Raw genomic sequence first — 16,537 nt, 5'->3', positions numbered from 1 at the left:
TTGATCCTTGTTAGGAATGGGGGAACCTGGAATTTGAAAACAAGTTAGGTGACTATTGCAACAATCTTGGCTTATAGTTAAACACACACACACACACACACATTGATTACAACAGTGAGAATGGAAAGGGAGAACTCTGAGATATGAGTTTAAGAAAAAAATTATAGAATTTAGAAAGTAATTGCAGTTGAGGGGCACAGAAAATGAAAGCATTAAAAAATAACTCCAATGTCTTAAACTCTTGAACTCAATAAATTTAGATTCCATTGGAAAAAACACAGACAACAGGAAAAAATCCAACTGAGGGGAATGAAATGATATTAGATTTGAGGAGATGATTAGAAATCCACGTTAAATATTTAGAGTCTGATTGGAGAGATAAAGGAGTGAAGTTGAGTTAAATGACAGCAAGTATATATTTGAAAAATTATCTGAATATAAGTAATAAATAAAGTAGTAAAAAAAAAAAGAGAGAGAGAAGATAAACTTTCTTCTTTAAAAAAAATTGTCATGGGGCAAAATTAAGGTTTGACACATTGGGAACATCGAGAGTTAAATTATGGGAGAAGGTAGAAGAGACAATGAAAGAAAAATGATGCTCTCAGAGGTAAGAGGAAAACGGGGTAGAGCCCTGCTATGAGCAAGATGTGTTCTGTCCTCTGAGCAGCGCGATGAGACGTGAGAGCCGGCCAGTATATAGACTGCTTTTAGTAAAGTGATGACGCGTGGCCATCTGAGGGATGCGAGGACAGCTGACACAAGACCTCAGTGAAAAATAAAGAACAAGGCAGGTCGTTTGCTGAGAGTGAGAGAGGAGGATGAGGTTGAGTGCTTTCTTGGGACCTTTGGAGAAAAGGTATGGAACATTTGAACTGGGAACTGGAGGAGAGTTTATAGAGTTGTGAGCCGGGATTAGGAAGAACAAGGGATGATGTGTTACCCCAGGGCTAGTGATTGGGGGTGGGGGGGACCATCACCATTCTTAGGCCTAAAGAAGCCTAGGAGGGAACTCTTACGGGACCCAGAAAAAGCTGGAGAGGACCACTGGCAGGAGCTGTGGCCTTTAGGTCAAAGGACAAAGCCAACCTGCAGGGATTGGCAAGGAATGAGCTGGGGGACTAAGTAATCCCCTGGCTCCCCTCTTGCCCCCTAGATTTCAGCTAATGCCATTAGCTGAACCCAACTGGAGGCCAGAGAGCAAGGGAGCCAGATTGTTGCAACATCCTGAAGCAGCTTCCTGCAGCACAGACCCAGGTAGACACCAGGGAAACTGATGCAGCACGAGTCCTTAAAAAGACTGGGAAAGGTTTGGCAATGCCACAGTCAGAGAGTGACAGGAAGCCAAGGGATGGAAGAGAACTTTCAGGCTTCTCCAGAAGATCTGGTGGATGCCAGTCAGTACTTTAAATTAAAGGTACTTATTTTTATCTTATTACAAGGGACATATGCAGTCATTTAGAAAATCTCAGAAGTATTAAAATCAAAAAAAGAAAATTCAACTTACCCCAAATCTCACTCTCCAATGGTAATTGCTTCTAACATTTTTGAGTATACTTCCATTCTTTTTTGTACGCACACAGACACACACACAAAAAAACTTTAAAAAATGAGATTACATTGTACCCACTTGAAATCATCTAAGTTCTTTGGAAATAAGCAACAGAAACCAAATCAGATTAACTTAAGTATTAATTAATTAAATATTTTTGACCATCTAAAATGTGTAAGAAATTTTAAAAAATAGATTAAGTTTGTGATTTAATGGAATTTACATTCTAGTGGAGAGAGAGAGACAATAAGCAAATAAACAAACCATATGTAATATTTTTAGAGGGTCATAAGTACTGTAAAAAAAATAAAGTTGTGTTAAGGGATAGAGGTGGGAGGCTAATGCTGTTGTCCAGGTGAGAAACAGTGGCTGGAACTAAGAAGGTAACAAGGGAGGTAGTGAGTGAGAGTTCGATTCTGGATTGATTTCAAGGCAGAGCTTTGCTGCTGAGGGTGCACAGGGATTCTCCAATTGCTTCTTCAGATCCACCCTCCACCCTTTCCCAGAGCCTGAATAACCTCCACGGACCACACACCTGGATTCACCAGTCCTCCTTTGGATAGGTTCAGACAATGAAATGACCTGAAAGGAGACTGGAGGGCAGAAGAACAGGACTGGGATCTTCCTTTTTCTGGCTCCTGTCCTCCTTGGCTCTAGGTCAGCAATGGCTGTCCCTCTCTCCTGTCAGGCAGTCATTCTTGCTAGGTTTGGTGAACGCTTCCCACCCCTGACTCCTTCCAGCCTGGGGGTAGTAATGGCTTCACACTGTGACTACCCCTTGGGAGCTTCATTGTTTCTTGTTCGTTTCCCTGAGCCTGACCACACATTTGTAAAGCATCCATTTAGGGTGCTATCTGTATCTGCCGGGACACTGAGTGACACAGGATGTGAGGAAAGAAAGAGTCAAAGATGAATACATAGTTTCTGTTCTGAGCAACTGGAAGAATGGAGTTGCTATTTACTGAATTGGGGGGGAAAAACATCAATAGTATAAAACAAATTCATTAGAAGGATATGGAGTGTCTCACAGAATAGGATAAAAAGTAGAAATGTAAAGGAGTGGGTTGAAGCTCCTGGCCTGCTGAGAGCTCAGGATGGAAGTTGGCAGTGATGAGTTAGAGCTCAGAAGGGAAAATGGGCTCAAAGCCCTCCACTGAGGGGAGGGGCCAGAGATCAGCTCTTACTTACTGCTTGAAGGTGGAAAAAAACAAAGTATTGTTGACTGCTGGGCTACAGCATTTAGCACACTGGAGACCCCAAGGAAACCAGGTACTGCTAAACATCCTTCAGTGCACGAGGCACCTCTCTCATACAGAATTAGTCAGCCCAAAACAACAGTGGTGCTGAGGTTGAGAAACTCTGCTCGGTGTGAAGGCTGCCTCGTGCTTCATCCAGTTTATGTCTTAGAAGACAAATCAGATTACTCTAGATCTAGAGCCTCAAACTCTCTTGGAAACCAACTTTAAAAGTGATAGTGGCAAATATGTGGGTACTGCCACACAAGATCTGCAGACGTAGGCACAATTGGAAATTTTTGAGAGCCTAGAGTTTAACTGGATAACGCTGTCGATACAGGAAAATGGGGCGCGAGAGGATGGTTGTGTCCCAGGAGAGTCCCTGGGGGCACCTGCCGAGTGAGGGTCCTTGGCTTTGTGCAGGAAAGAATTCAAGAAGGAGCCTTAGTTGAGTAAAACTAGAATTATTCAGAGAGATGCACACACCATTGGCTGAGCGTAGGCCATCTCAGAAGGCCAGAGAGACAACGAGGCATGGTGGTGGGGGTGGAGGGGGTGTGTTTAGTTTAAAGTAAAAGTAGATACACAATCCATAGCCAGAGCTCGGGCCATCTCTGAAAGTGAGAGAGTGCGAGAGGCCTGGGGTGTGGTGCTGTTAGTTTTTCGGGGTTCGGTAATGTCATATGCTAACAAGTGGGAGATTATTCCAACTGCTTTTGGGTTAGGGGCTGGGATTCCCAGGAACTGAGCCACCACCAACTTTTTGACCTAAAGTCAGCCTTGGAACTGTCATGGCACCTGTGGGTGTGTCATTCACCATGCTAGTATATTACAGTGAGTGTATAATGAAGCTCAAGGTCCACTGGAAGTCAAATCTTCCACCATCTTGGCCTCAAGGGCTCCAGGGAATCAAATCTTCAATTGCTGTGTCATTCCTTCAATGGCTGTGCCCTGCCCTCTTCCCTCCCATCTCACTATGGTAAAGTGCAACTGTGCAAATGAACACGACCCCATTCGGTGTAGCACAGGCTTATTCATGGTCTAAATACAGCATTCTGTATGTGCTCAAGTTTGCAACTGAAATTAATAAGGTTGTAAATCATGTTACAGCTTCAAGACTCACGCAGAAAGCTTTCCAGGCAGCAAAGCACTATGGCATATTGTCTAATGACAGGTTTTGAAGCAGGCCTGCAACAGAGCTGCATTCATGTGGCACATAATAAGTTTTTGTGCTCCAAGGATTCTCCCAGGACACACTGACTTACCTGGAGCAGAAAGACTCACTAGAGAAGGCAGCCTAGGCTGCAGACAAGCTTTTGTCCTTAGCACAATGGCAGGACTGAGAAGCTGGGTCTTGTTCCGAGCCAGGAAGGCACTGAAAGCAGAAGAAGGTGGACTTTGCAGATGGGCCACAGAGCCTCAGGACTTGGATGGCTCAGAGGTTTCCTAACATTCTGGCAGAGAGAAACATTTTTTTATAAAATAAGAACAATTTTTTTTTTCTTTTTTCCATTTGGAGCTAGAAAGTTTTCTGTCTAAAATTAACATGATTCATGTCCCAAGAAAGCTCTGTTCTAGAGAACTCTGTATCCTTGGCTGACATAACACCTCCCCAACCCCTTAGAATCTGATGTCTGATTCCCAACTCCGATGTGATAGCTCTGCCCCTTATTTTCAAGGTCCAGAAAGACTTGAACTCTCAGCAGGAACCAGTTTTCAGGGTAGAAATTTTGCTGCTCTGTCCCAAGAATGTGAGCTCCAGTTATCAGTAAAATATAATAGTTCTATGGTTTTCCCCACCTCATTTTGCTACCTCTGGAAGTCCCCTAAATTTACTTAACAGTATTTCCCTGAAGCTATAAAGTCAGGCTATTTTTTTCCCCTTAACTCAGGAATGTTTTCATTGGAAGTATGAATTCTACAGAGATTGTGCTTGAGTACTACAATTTAGACTGTCAGATTAGTTCTGTAATTTAATTCAGTAACTCCATTAACTGCTATTTTTCTTTCGCAAATATGTAGGTGATCTCTTCAGATATGTATGTTTTGAACTTTATGCATATTAGCAATCAGTTAATGTGATAAGACCATTAATTCACTCACAAAGTGTTCTTAACTCATAAAACTAACCAGTTTATTTATACTATGATTAATCATTGTGTGTGTGTGTGTATGCATTATACATGTGTCATAAACACTCTGAAACAAATATAGAATATGTTATAAAATACAATCATTGTAGTGTTTGGAGTAATTAAAAAATTAATCTCTTTTTTTATTAAGTTACATTTAGTATTCACAACTTTATATCTTATTTTATGATGTGGAAAAATGACATCCTTGTGGCATTTTCTTCTTCAAATACTGTAAATATCCTGTGAAATATTATGATATTCATTATTATCTTTTTCAGCTTCTGATTTTCGTCCTCTTCATTGGCTTATTCTTTCTGGTTATAAAACAGCTAAATAAAAATATAAGTTTCTGACAAATTCCCCTTAAACTTTGTATACAAAATTTGTATTCTTTCTTTCATACAGTGATAATAATTGAAATTCCAAGTCAATCACAAAAAAAGAAAATATATCATTAAAATCTTATTAATTCACTATAGTGGTCACTTAGTTCATCTAAAATGTGGTCTTCATGAGGGTGCAGGTGCTAACATGCAGATTCAGGACCTCACCTCAGAAATTCTGATTTAGTAGATTGGAAATGGACCCAAGAATCTATTTTCTGGGGTTTTTTCTCAATGTAACAAGTGAGCTCTTACAACATCTTCTTTATGTGTGTGGGTTTTTTCCCAGCTTAACTGTGGTATAATTGATGAATAAAATTGTAATATATTAAGTGTATAATGTGATTTGATATATGTATACATTGTGAAAGAATTGCTACACTCAAGTTAATCAACACATCCATCGCCTCACATAGTTACTTTTTCTGGAGAGGAGGGGTGAGAACACTTAGGTAGGTTCTACTCTCTTAGCAAATTTTAATTACATAACACAGTACTATCAACTATAGTGACCATGTTACACATTAGATCTTCAGGCTTCATTCATCTTATAACTGAAAGTTTGTAGCTTTCTACAAACCACACCACATTTCCCCTACACTGCAGCCCCTGGCAACCACCACACTACTCTGTTTCTATGGGTTTGACTTTCTTTTTTCCCCTTGGATTCCACAAATAAGTGACACCATGTAGTATTTGGCTTTTCGTTTTATTTTTTTAAGTTTTTGTTTGTTTGTTTGCTTTTCTTGTTAATGGAAGTACTGGGGATTGAACCCAGGACATCATGCACGCTAGGCAGGCACTCTACCACTGAGCTATATCACCCTCCTCTGTCTAGTTTATATCACTTAGCATAATTTTCTCCAGATTCATCCATGTTATCACAAAACAAGATTTCCTTCTTTTTTTAAGACTGAATAGTATTCCATTGAGATACAAAATACAAACATAAATACTTTTTTTTTTGTATTTTGTATTTTTGTATTTCCTCATGATACCCATAGATCATGCAATTTAAAGGAACATGATGCAAAGCATCAAAAATTTCAAAAGGAGATGTGAATGTCCAAAATAAGAAATAATCCAGGGGTTTAGCTGCACCACATTTCCAGAAGCAGATACTACTTTAGACGAGACTGCAGTTGCCAATTCTTAAATACGTGAGCATGAAGGCAACAGGCAGCAAGTTATCTGGCCAGGGGAGCTGGGGGTCCCTTTGAGGGATCACCTCTGGTACCAGATATGGTATTTGGTCAGATAATATTCTGCAGCTAACCAGATTTTTAACTCTCACATCATTCTAGGAATAACTGTTCAGCCAAAATTTGGACTTAGTTTAAAATATTTTAAAGATTATGTCTTTTCTAGATATATCTGTCATCTTCCCACTCACAATCCATTCTCAGAGAATCTGCCTTCTGTGCTTGGGTCATGCTTGTTTCAGGTCATTCCACTTCCCTGGCTAGAACTGATTGAACCGGGAGTAAACATCTGATTCAGGCTGAGTCCATTAGATGTTCTAATTTCAGAAGTTGAATCAAAATACAGATTAAGGCTGTTCATATTGTGCAGAGGAGCTCTCAGCTTTGGGAGCATTGGAGCAAACATGACACCATAGCAAAATCAATGCCTCAGGTGAGAATTGTGGGGACTGAACCTCAAAAAACCTTGGAAAAATCAGAAATGGATGGGAGAGAGAAGAAGGAACAAATGCATACACCCAGAGAAGCAGAGATGAGTGATCATCTGATCCCAGAAAGAGTAACTGTTGGATGACCTTTACCTCCTGTGAAATAGGACTCTGTATTCTGAAATTAGATTCCCTGATATCCTCTGACTCCCTTCAATAAATATCCTTTCCATCTACTTTTCCACCCTGTTTCTATCCTCAACACAGTGCTGAGTTGAGGGACTTTCTGTTCCCATCAGCAGAGATCCCTAACAGAGACAATGGTGTACTTACCAGCCACAGTAGTTAAGGAAGGAAGCACACATCCGGTGGAATGAGCTAAAGACTGCAGGGCTTCCTGTGGGATGCAAGTAGAGTGCTGAAGCTCAGCCTGGGAGGCGACAAAGAAGCAGGAGGCTGAGAGTCAACAGGGCATGCAGCTAGGATGATAAGGACCCCAAACAGGAAGACTCCCTACCCACAAAAAGTGGCAAAATCCACTGACACCAGCATCAGTCTGTACTACACAATGCACCAAGTTGTGTTTAAAGTGCCTTTGAGAACTGATTGTACTCTGAGTCTTAAAGAATTTGAAAGATACTTAAAATTCACTCATTAAAATGCCTACTCTTGGAAAAAGAAGAAACAAAGACTCTACTGAAAAAGGTATAATTTCATCGACTTACTGGCCAATTCAACATATAATGATGTTGCTCTGGCCAGGATACTTCATCCCAGGAAGTCATTCTCCCCAGGAACTTCTTGGAGGGTCCTACTTAGAAAAGAAGCTTGACCAGAAAAGCCAGTGAATGATAGTAAATAACAGTTTATAAAAACCCAGTTAACTCTGAAGAATTGAGTTGGTCAATCTAGCTAAATACAAAAATGTTTCTGATGAGAGAAATAAACCTTGGAAAACTGAATAATAAAGACTGATTTCAAATGTAATCTTCAGATATGATGCTTTTTCCTCATCTCTTTCTCAACTAACCATGATTTTAAGTGAAGAGTCATAGTATTATTTATATTACTAATTCTATGAATGAATTATTATATCTATTGTAAATATAATTTTAGGTTTCTACTTCTTTGTTGACAGAAAGTGAATTTTTCTTTTAAAAAGTAAGATTTATATTTAACATGGGGCTTTCTTTCTTTTTTTTTTTAATTATAAGCTAGCATTTATTAGCTCTTTTTTTTTTATGATAGTCATTCTAACAGGCATGAAATTATGTCTCATTCTGGTTTTGATTTGCAACATGGGGCTTTCTTTACCTACTCACATTAGAAAGTAGGACCACCAGAGGCACTCCCAGGCCTTCAGAGAGAGAGAGAACTTTGGAACTTAGAGTAGTCCTCTAGGAAGGGAGCAGAGGGACAGAGGACGCCCCCTATTTTCTTTGGAGTGACCTAGAGTAGGTAGGGAATTCACTTGGAATAGCTACAAGTTAAAGTGACTAGATACTTTAGGCATTGATTACATAATGTCACATTAAATGTTACCTGATTCAGTACCACAGAAGTTAATGAGAGTCTAAGAGCTAAGAAGCATAATGAAATAAAATGTAACACTGTGAGCTCGCTAAAAAATGGAAAGCAACATCATCCTATTTCAAAATTCATTGAAAGGACTGTAGCACCAGCAGAGACAGGATCCCTACTTCACTACTTCACGCCCCTCTTTACCTAGAACAACACAGACGTTGACCACAGGGGACCTAATCCAAAATCAATCAGCAACGGGGCAGTGATGATCTGGAAGCACAAACTGTGAGGCAGTGACCCTCAAGTATCTTGCCAAGGTCAGAAAACATCTGAAGAGAGCCAGCAGGGCATCTGTGCCAAAGCAGAGATCAGAGAGATGGGATTTTTTTGACTGTCAAAGATATCAAGCCAACTCTTCTAGGACCTGCCAAGGGAAAAGAGGATCTTGGAGTGCTGGGAGAATGGGGATGCCAGCATTTACACAGAGAGCACTCAGAGCCAGAAATTCCTGTTATCATAACACTTACCCCTTGGGTTATACCCCTCTCAGGCTGCTGTGGAAGATGAGGATATGTACTGATTGCAGCATATTTGACTGAATTTTTTTAAGGTAAAATGGTTGACTCAATACAAAAAAGACCCTCTACTCAAAAAAAATTTTTTTGAAAATCTTTCCTATTGTTGGCTTTTACCTTAATTTAACTCCTAACATTAGTGATAATACTTTAGTATTATGATAAAAGTTCTTGGCATTGTTAGCATAGGAAATTACATTTTGTCTTGTTTCCTCTGTTTAATATATGTCAACCTTATAAAAGCCAGCGTATACTTTTTGACATTATCACTTTAATAAGTTCAGTTTGAATTCAGTGACTAATGAGAGCTTAGTGCATAACTCCTTGGCTTTTGAAGAGTTTAAAAACTAAGCAGTAATATATTTTAAAGGCAAAGGCGAATAGCAAGATACTTATACATACAAGATATATGTATAAATATAAAAGCGGTATTATTGGTAACACAAATAGCCTTGTTTTTTTTCATATGGACAAGATTTAGCTTCCATGACCTTAACTGTAACTTTCTATAGTAAGGAATATATTGTAATATTTGTGGGGGTAGCTGTCAAAGGAAGTCTGCTCTATTCAACAATTCTCTGGGTGAAAAAAAAAACCAACTGACTTGGCATTTAAATCAACCTTTTAATATTTCTTACCTATTTATATGTATACTGTAAATTCCCGATGGTGGTCAGGAGGCCGAGTTTCAATGAACCGATAAAAATTGGTCAGTGAGCCTGTCTGAGAGGCTTGATGGAGATCTGATATTGTGGGAAGAAAGGAAGATCTTATAGAATACTGCAGTTTCTTTAGTGTAAAGCTTGATTTCCCTCACCATATTTCTCCAGCATTATTTTTCCTCCCTATGCAACATTATGCTTAAGCATTCAGAAGACATTTTGGATTCAGGAATGGAAATAACCTTAAACTTTACTATAGTGGATTTCGCGTATGAATTTTTTCACTTTAAAAAGCAAGTAGTTGCAATTATAAATAAGATTTCAGTCAAAATTAGCTGATTATTTTCTACATAGGTTGATCCAAAGAGTATTTTGTAAGGTTAGATCTTTGGGTCTTGGTTTCTGCTATCACACAGTTCAAATGAGTAACATACGAAGATCAGCTTTCTGAAACATGCAAAGGAACACAACTAAAAGGAGATTATTCCTTTGGGAATGGATTTCTTAGAGAATTTATAAATATACTGTCACTGGCAATCTTTCAAGGTAAAATAGGAAAAAGATTTTTCCAAGATGGTTTAATTTTAATTTTATTAAAGGCAGAAAGATAAACTATTGAAATCTCTGCTATATCATTGACATAATATTTGTGTTGTTATGTTAAAAAATAAAAGAAAGTGATTTTGGAAAAACCCTTATTTATTCTTTCATACCGTTTAGGAAGCCCCCTTTTTTATAGTGCTAAAGATGGAAACCACACTTGATTGAGCTTGTAGGATGATCAGTATAGCAACAGGAGATGGGGAGAGAAAGGAACACAGAAGAGCACTGATGCATTAAATGTTCCTTTTTTTTAGGAAACTAGCTTCTCCTTTGAATGGTGTTGATGTCTTCTTTGTCATACAAAATCTGCTTATCTGCTAGAACTCACCAAACCACTTTGTGGTGTTATCCACCCCCTGGGTGTTTTGAAACTCACAAATTTTACCACGCTGTTCTTAAGAAGGAAAGCTGAAAATGGTGATATCCACAGTCCAAGACTCTCTAACCTTGTTTTACGCTTTCCCAGCACGTCTCAGTCCCCATTTATTCTGCAAGTCCAGTTCTGCCTCCCTTTCCAGCTTGTTGCATCTTTTGCTCTACCTGTTTTCTAGAGTTTGCTCCCTGTTCTCTCCTGGTAGGGTGTATCCATAGATTTACATTCCAGATCACTTTCAGGTGGCCTCACAACACTCTCCAGCCCACCTCTTATCTGTGTCATGTCCTCAAAGGGGACCCAGAGTGGAATGGGTCAAAAGAATAGGCTGGGACCATTGCAATTTTAAATCCTGAAGTTAAGAGTTTCCTGTTCTATGTCAGCTACAAAGAGAAATAGTCCTGGCAGCTAGGTTGAAACAACTTTTCTTATGCACCATCTGCAAAGAAATGATGCTTGAACAGTATTTATACCTTTGGAATCACTAAGTCCAGCTAGTCTACAAACTGGGTTCTTTAGTTCCCACCTACATATTTGTCTTCCTTCCTAATTTCACATTTCACTCTGGTAGGAGAAATAATTAAAAGGAAGCCTTGAAAAAAGGCATCAAAGTGAAAGAAAAGTTCAGAGAAAAAGGTCCAAGTACGTGAGAATAAATAATAGAGAAAAATATTTTTAAAATGAATGTCATCATTTTGAAATATGTGAAAGGCTAATTAATAAAAATATGTGTACTAAAAGGAAAAATATTGAAAGGAAAAAAATAATGTTAATAAAAACCATACTTCTCATTTATCAAAACAAGACTGAAGGTTAAGCATGATAGACAAATAGTCCAAGACACACTTTCTAAAGGAATCACAACATTCTGCGGGAACACCACAGCATTTATCACTTGCTCAAGGTCAAATCTCTCAGAGAGAGCCACCAGTTAATTTTCATAAGTCCAATAAGCTGCTTAGTATGACATTCAGGCCCCTTTGCAATCTGGACCCCAAAATGTCACTATTGTAGAGGGTAGTATAATTTCATGTGTTAATTTCATGTGTCATCTTGGCTGAGCCACAGCACCCAGATAGTTGGTCAACAATTATTTTGGATATTTCTGGGAAGGAGGGTTTTTGGGGGGGAGGGGGGATGAGATTTAACATTTAAATTGGTGGACTCTAAGTAAAGCAGATTACCCTCTGTACTGTGGGTGGGCCTTATCCATTCAGTTGAAGGTCTTAATAGAACAAAGACTAAGCAAGAAGATATTCTGCCAGCAGACTGCATTTGGACTTGAACTGCAATACTTCCATAGGTCTACAGTATGCCAGCCTCTGCAGAATTTGGACTTACCAAGCCTCTACAATCTTAAATCTCTCTCAACCTCTCTGCATATAGATACAGAGATAGAGATGTAAATAGAGACCTAGATGTATCCTCTTCGCTCTGTATCTCTGGAGAACCTTGCCTAATACAGGTGGTGATAAGATCATGGATTCTATCATCAGAATTATTATGGATTTAGGACCTGGTTCTGCCATCTACTAATTGTATAATGTATACTGGGAAAGTTACTTCACCTCTCTAAACTCAGTTTCCTTATGTTAAAAATAGGAATAACAATAACCCCCTCAATTCTCTAGCCATATATCTCATATAATCTGGTATCTGTATTCCTCTGTTTCTGCTGCCCTCTTGCCTGTCATAAATTTGTTCCTGTCTACCTAGCTGAGCCTCACTTGTCCTTCCATACCTGTAGTAGTTTCAAAAATATGTTCATAAATTCTTTAATACTCTATCCTACAAGTTTAAGTCCCCTTCCCTTTGGTATAGGCTGGATTTAGAGAGCAGCTTCTGTTACCGAAACAACAGGCCAGTCAAGAAACAAGCACCACTCGGAGGGTTGGAGTACTCAGATGTATTACGCCGGCGGGCTCAGAGGGGCTTCTGCTCCGAAGCTCTGAGCACCTCCAAGACGTGCGCATGAGGTTTTATAGGGTAAAGTACAAGCTTGGGGTATTTGGCCAATAGGCATGGAACAGCTTTAGCAGCATTATCATCACAAAAGTGGAGGCAGGGAGGCAGCAAACCAACATTCCAAAGCCAGATATGTATCTTTGAAAATCCAGCTGGCTAGCAAAAAACATAAACAGCAAACCAACACTGATAAACTTAGATTTACAAGTTAGTCCAGCAGAACTCAGATCAGTATTCCAATACTTAGACTTGTGAGTTATCTTGTTAGCCCAGCCCAGCCTCTCCTTCACATTCCTAGACCTATGAGTTATCTTGTTAGACCAGCCCAGTTTTTCCTTCACACTTCTAATAAATAGAAAATGGCAGAAGTGACAGCAGAACATTTCCCAGATTAAGTGGTAGAATGACTGCGGCTTCCATCTAGGTCTCCCTCTCCCTCTCCCTCTCGCTCTCATCCCTTGCAATGGAGGAGCCAGTTGCCTGGTCATGAGCAGCTCTATGGAGAGGCCCAGTGGCAAAGAATTGAAGCCTCCTGCCTCTAGCCACCTGACTGAACTTGAAACAGATTCTCCATTCTCCAGGCCCTTCATGACTTCAGCTCCAGTCAACAACTTCACTGTAACTTTATGACAGACCCTGAACCAGAACCACCCAGCTAAGGTACCCACAGTTCTCGAGCCTCAGAAACTGTGAGATACAATAAATACATGTTTTATGCAGATGCGTTTTGAAGTAATTTCATCAATAGCAAATAATTGATGCCACATTCAAGTCTATAAAAGCCTTCCCTGACCAACACACAGAATTTCTCCTGTCTATTTCTTCCCTCACGCAAGACTGAGAACTGCTTGAGGATAGGCCATTTTTAACTGCATTAAGTGGAAAAAAAAAAAAAAAGTCAAACTAGCCTGGCACGTAAAGGACTCTTAGAATAGTTAAGCTAACAGTTAGTGTTTCCTATGTGTCATATGTTGTTCTAAGCCTTTTGTAAATATTATCCCATTTAATCCTCATACAAACCTAGGAGATATATTATTATCCCCCATTTCACAGCTGATGAAACTGAGGTCACATTATAGAGAAGCTGGTTAACTTGCTCATGGTCTCACAGCCAGTACATTGCTGCTGAATTAAGAAATGAATGAATGAAAAAGTTTCTTATAGAGAGGACCATGTATGACTCATCTTAGAATCTCGTCTAGTGTCTCGCGCAGTATGCAATTGGACTCAAATATTTACTAAATCATCATCTGGTAATAAAAGCAGCTTATGTTTGTGAGAAAGAAGTCTTGGAAACCCTGATCATGGATAATTCGAATTGATTCCCCAAACATAATTCTTTTCCTTCAGTGAGAAGAAATAAGGATTACAGTAAACATATGTTGTGATGAGACTAAGAATACATTTTGGAAGATGTTTTCCCCACACCTTCTGCATAAATGCTTGACAAGAAATAAACTGTATTGGTAGTTTGATTATGTAAAATGCATAAAAAATTTTTTCCCTAAATTTTCTAAATTTGATAGTTCAGAACTCAAAACAGTTTGTGAGAGTAAAATGGTGTTATTTTAATGGTGTATTTTTCTCCCAACTGGCTGGAGGGAGAGGTTGGGAATGAAAGGATGCTTCTACTGAAGTCTTTTTGATTTACAAATTTCAAATAGTGGCTGTTACTTGATTTCTGGGGCTTCTCTTAATAAAGCATGCAACGGGTGGGTAGTGGGGAGAGGGTAGCTCAAGTGGTAGAGTGAATGCGTAGCATGTGTGAAGTCCTGGGTTCAATCCCCAGTACCTCCACCAAATGAATAAATTACTTCCCCACTGCAAGAAAAAAAAAAAAAAAAAAAAAAGCATGCAGCCAATGATCCCACCCAGTGAAGTCCTTCTAAATAAGTACCAAAGTATGAGAAACCTAAAGCCAGTTTACATTTGGAGTTAGTCAAAGCCTGGAAAACTTGTGGCCTTCTATTTTAGAATTTTTGACTTGTTTTATCTGAGCACTTTCTTCCTACTTAATAGTAAGTAGGGGGTATAAAACAGATAAACAACAAGGACCCACTATATAGCACAGAGAACTATATTCAATATCTTGTAATGACCTATAATGGAAAAGAATATATATATATAAACTGAAACACTGTTGTACACCTGAAACTAACACAACATTGTAAATCAATTATACTCTAAAAAAATAGTAAGCAGGAGATCTTTATGTTATTTGGTGAATGTGGACTCCTTTTCTCTTCCTGTCTATTTGATGGGTTTACTCCCCTTACATCCTGTCTCTGTAGAGATTAAAGAAAATCAGTATTTTGGAAGCTGTAAAAAAGATTCTTAAATGCAGATAAATGCTAAAGATAAGTGATTATAATGACAGTAAATCACTTCCTTTGTCCCTGTAGGTCTTAGTATTTCTTCAAGATAGTACCTTCATAAATTGTCTGCTGGGAACATTACCCTAAAAATTTCATTTAAGACAAAGGAGACTAGAAATTTCTGTCACTAAAGATTAAGTAGCCTTGTCTTCTATACTCATAAAAATGTAAGCAGTCAGGGTCTAATTATTTTTCTTAAAAGATTACAGCAAAGCCTCTTGTTTGTCAACTTGATTCTGCTCAGCTGTCCTAGACTTCTGAAGAGGTTTCACCTGACACTATATTGCATTTCAGAACAGAGCTTTTATTATGAGAGCACACTGTTTCTTCTTCCTTACTCTACCACTCTGCATTTGAAGCAAGGCATGTTTCTATTTTAAGATTCAGTATTCCAGTCATGAAATAAAACAAGTGTAAGAAAATTTGAATCACCCCTTTTCAAGCAAAAATTAACTCTCTAGAAACATAAATATAAACTGCTCTCTAAAAATTCTTTTTGAATATTTGTTCTAAGATTAAAGGCAGGCCAAAAATAACCATAGGGTGAGTATTTTTTGTTTGAAGACGTCAATGCAAGCCAGAAATACCCACAGGGTAAGGTAGTAAAGGGTAGGCGCTGGAGTCAGACAAGTTGTGTGAACAGTCTTGAAGAGATTTATTTTACTTCTTTATCTTCTGAAAAATGGGGATGACAAAATACCTACGGTAGAGGAGTGCTGTAGGAATACACACAAGGGAATGTAATACAAGTGTTTAGTGCAATGCCTGGTACACAGTGATTAATCAACGTATTTTAGTTACTATTGCTGTCAAATACCATGTAGAAAGGTAGTTTATTTTTACTGTTTTGAACAAATTCTTCCTAAAAAATATTTTAAAAAATGAAAAAGCAGAATTCCTTACTAATACAAGGATTTCTTTTAGGGTTTTATTTTATTTTTATTGAAGTATAGTCAATTACAATGTATCAATTTCTGGTGTACAACAATGTTTCAGTCATACATATACATATATATTCGTTTTCATATGCTTTTTCATTATAGGTTACTATAAGATATTGCAATTCAAGGATATTAATGTCTTCTTTATATGCCTTATTTATTTTCTCAGGGAAGTTCAAAGACTTTCCATTTGTTACAACTACAATTCATTTTAAAAAACAATTTTACAATTATCAAGAAAAGAGAGATGATAAAAGTAAGGTCTTGTGAATGAATAGTGAAGAAAAAGAATATCCATATTTTTTGTTAGGACAAAATTTTCAGTTATCCTAACAAATTACTTGTCACCTACTAATTACTTGTTATTATATTTATAGAATTCTAGATTAAATTGTCACAGACAGTAAGACAGTTTTAATAAAACTAAGCTTCAAAAAGGGTAAGTATATAATGACGTGAGAGCTCTTAAATACTCCTGGTTACATTTTAATTGGTTCAATTCTTCTTCCAAGCAATTTGCCAAATTGGTTTCCATTAAAAGCCATGAAAATGTAAACACTGTCAGAATAACCCAGAAAAGGTTATAC

The sequence above is a fragment of the Camelus bactrianus genome, chromosome 2 (assembly GCF_048773025.1).
Source record: "Camelus bactrianus isolate YW-2024 breed Bactrian camel chromosome 2, ASM4877302v1, whole genome shotgun sequence".
Classification (NCBI taxonomy): Eukaryota; Metazoa; Chordata; class Mammalia; order Artiodactyla; family Camelidae; genus Camelus; species Camelus bactrianus.
This window is presented reverse-complemented; position numbering follows the sequence as displayed.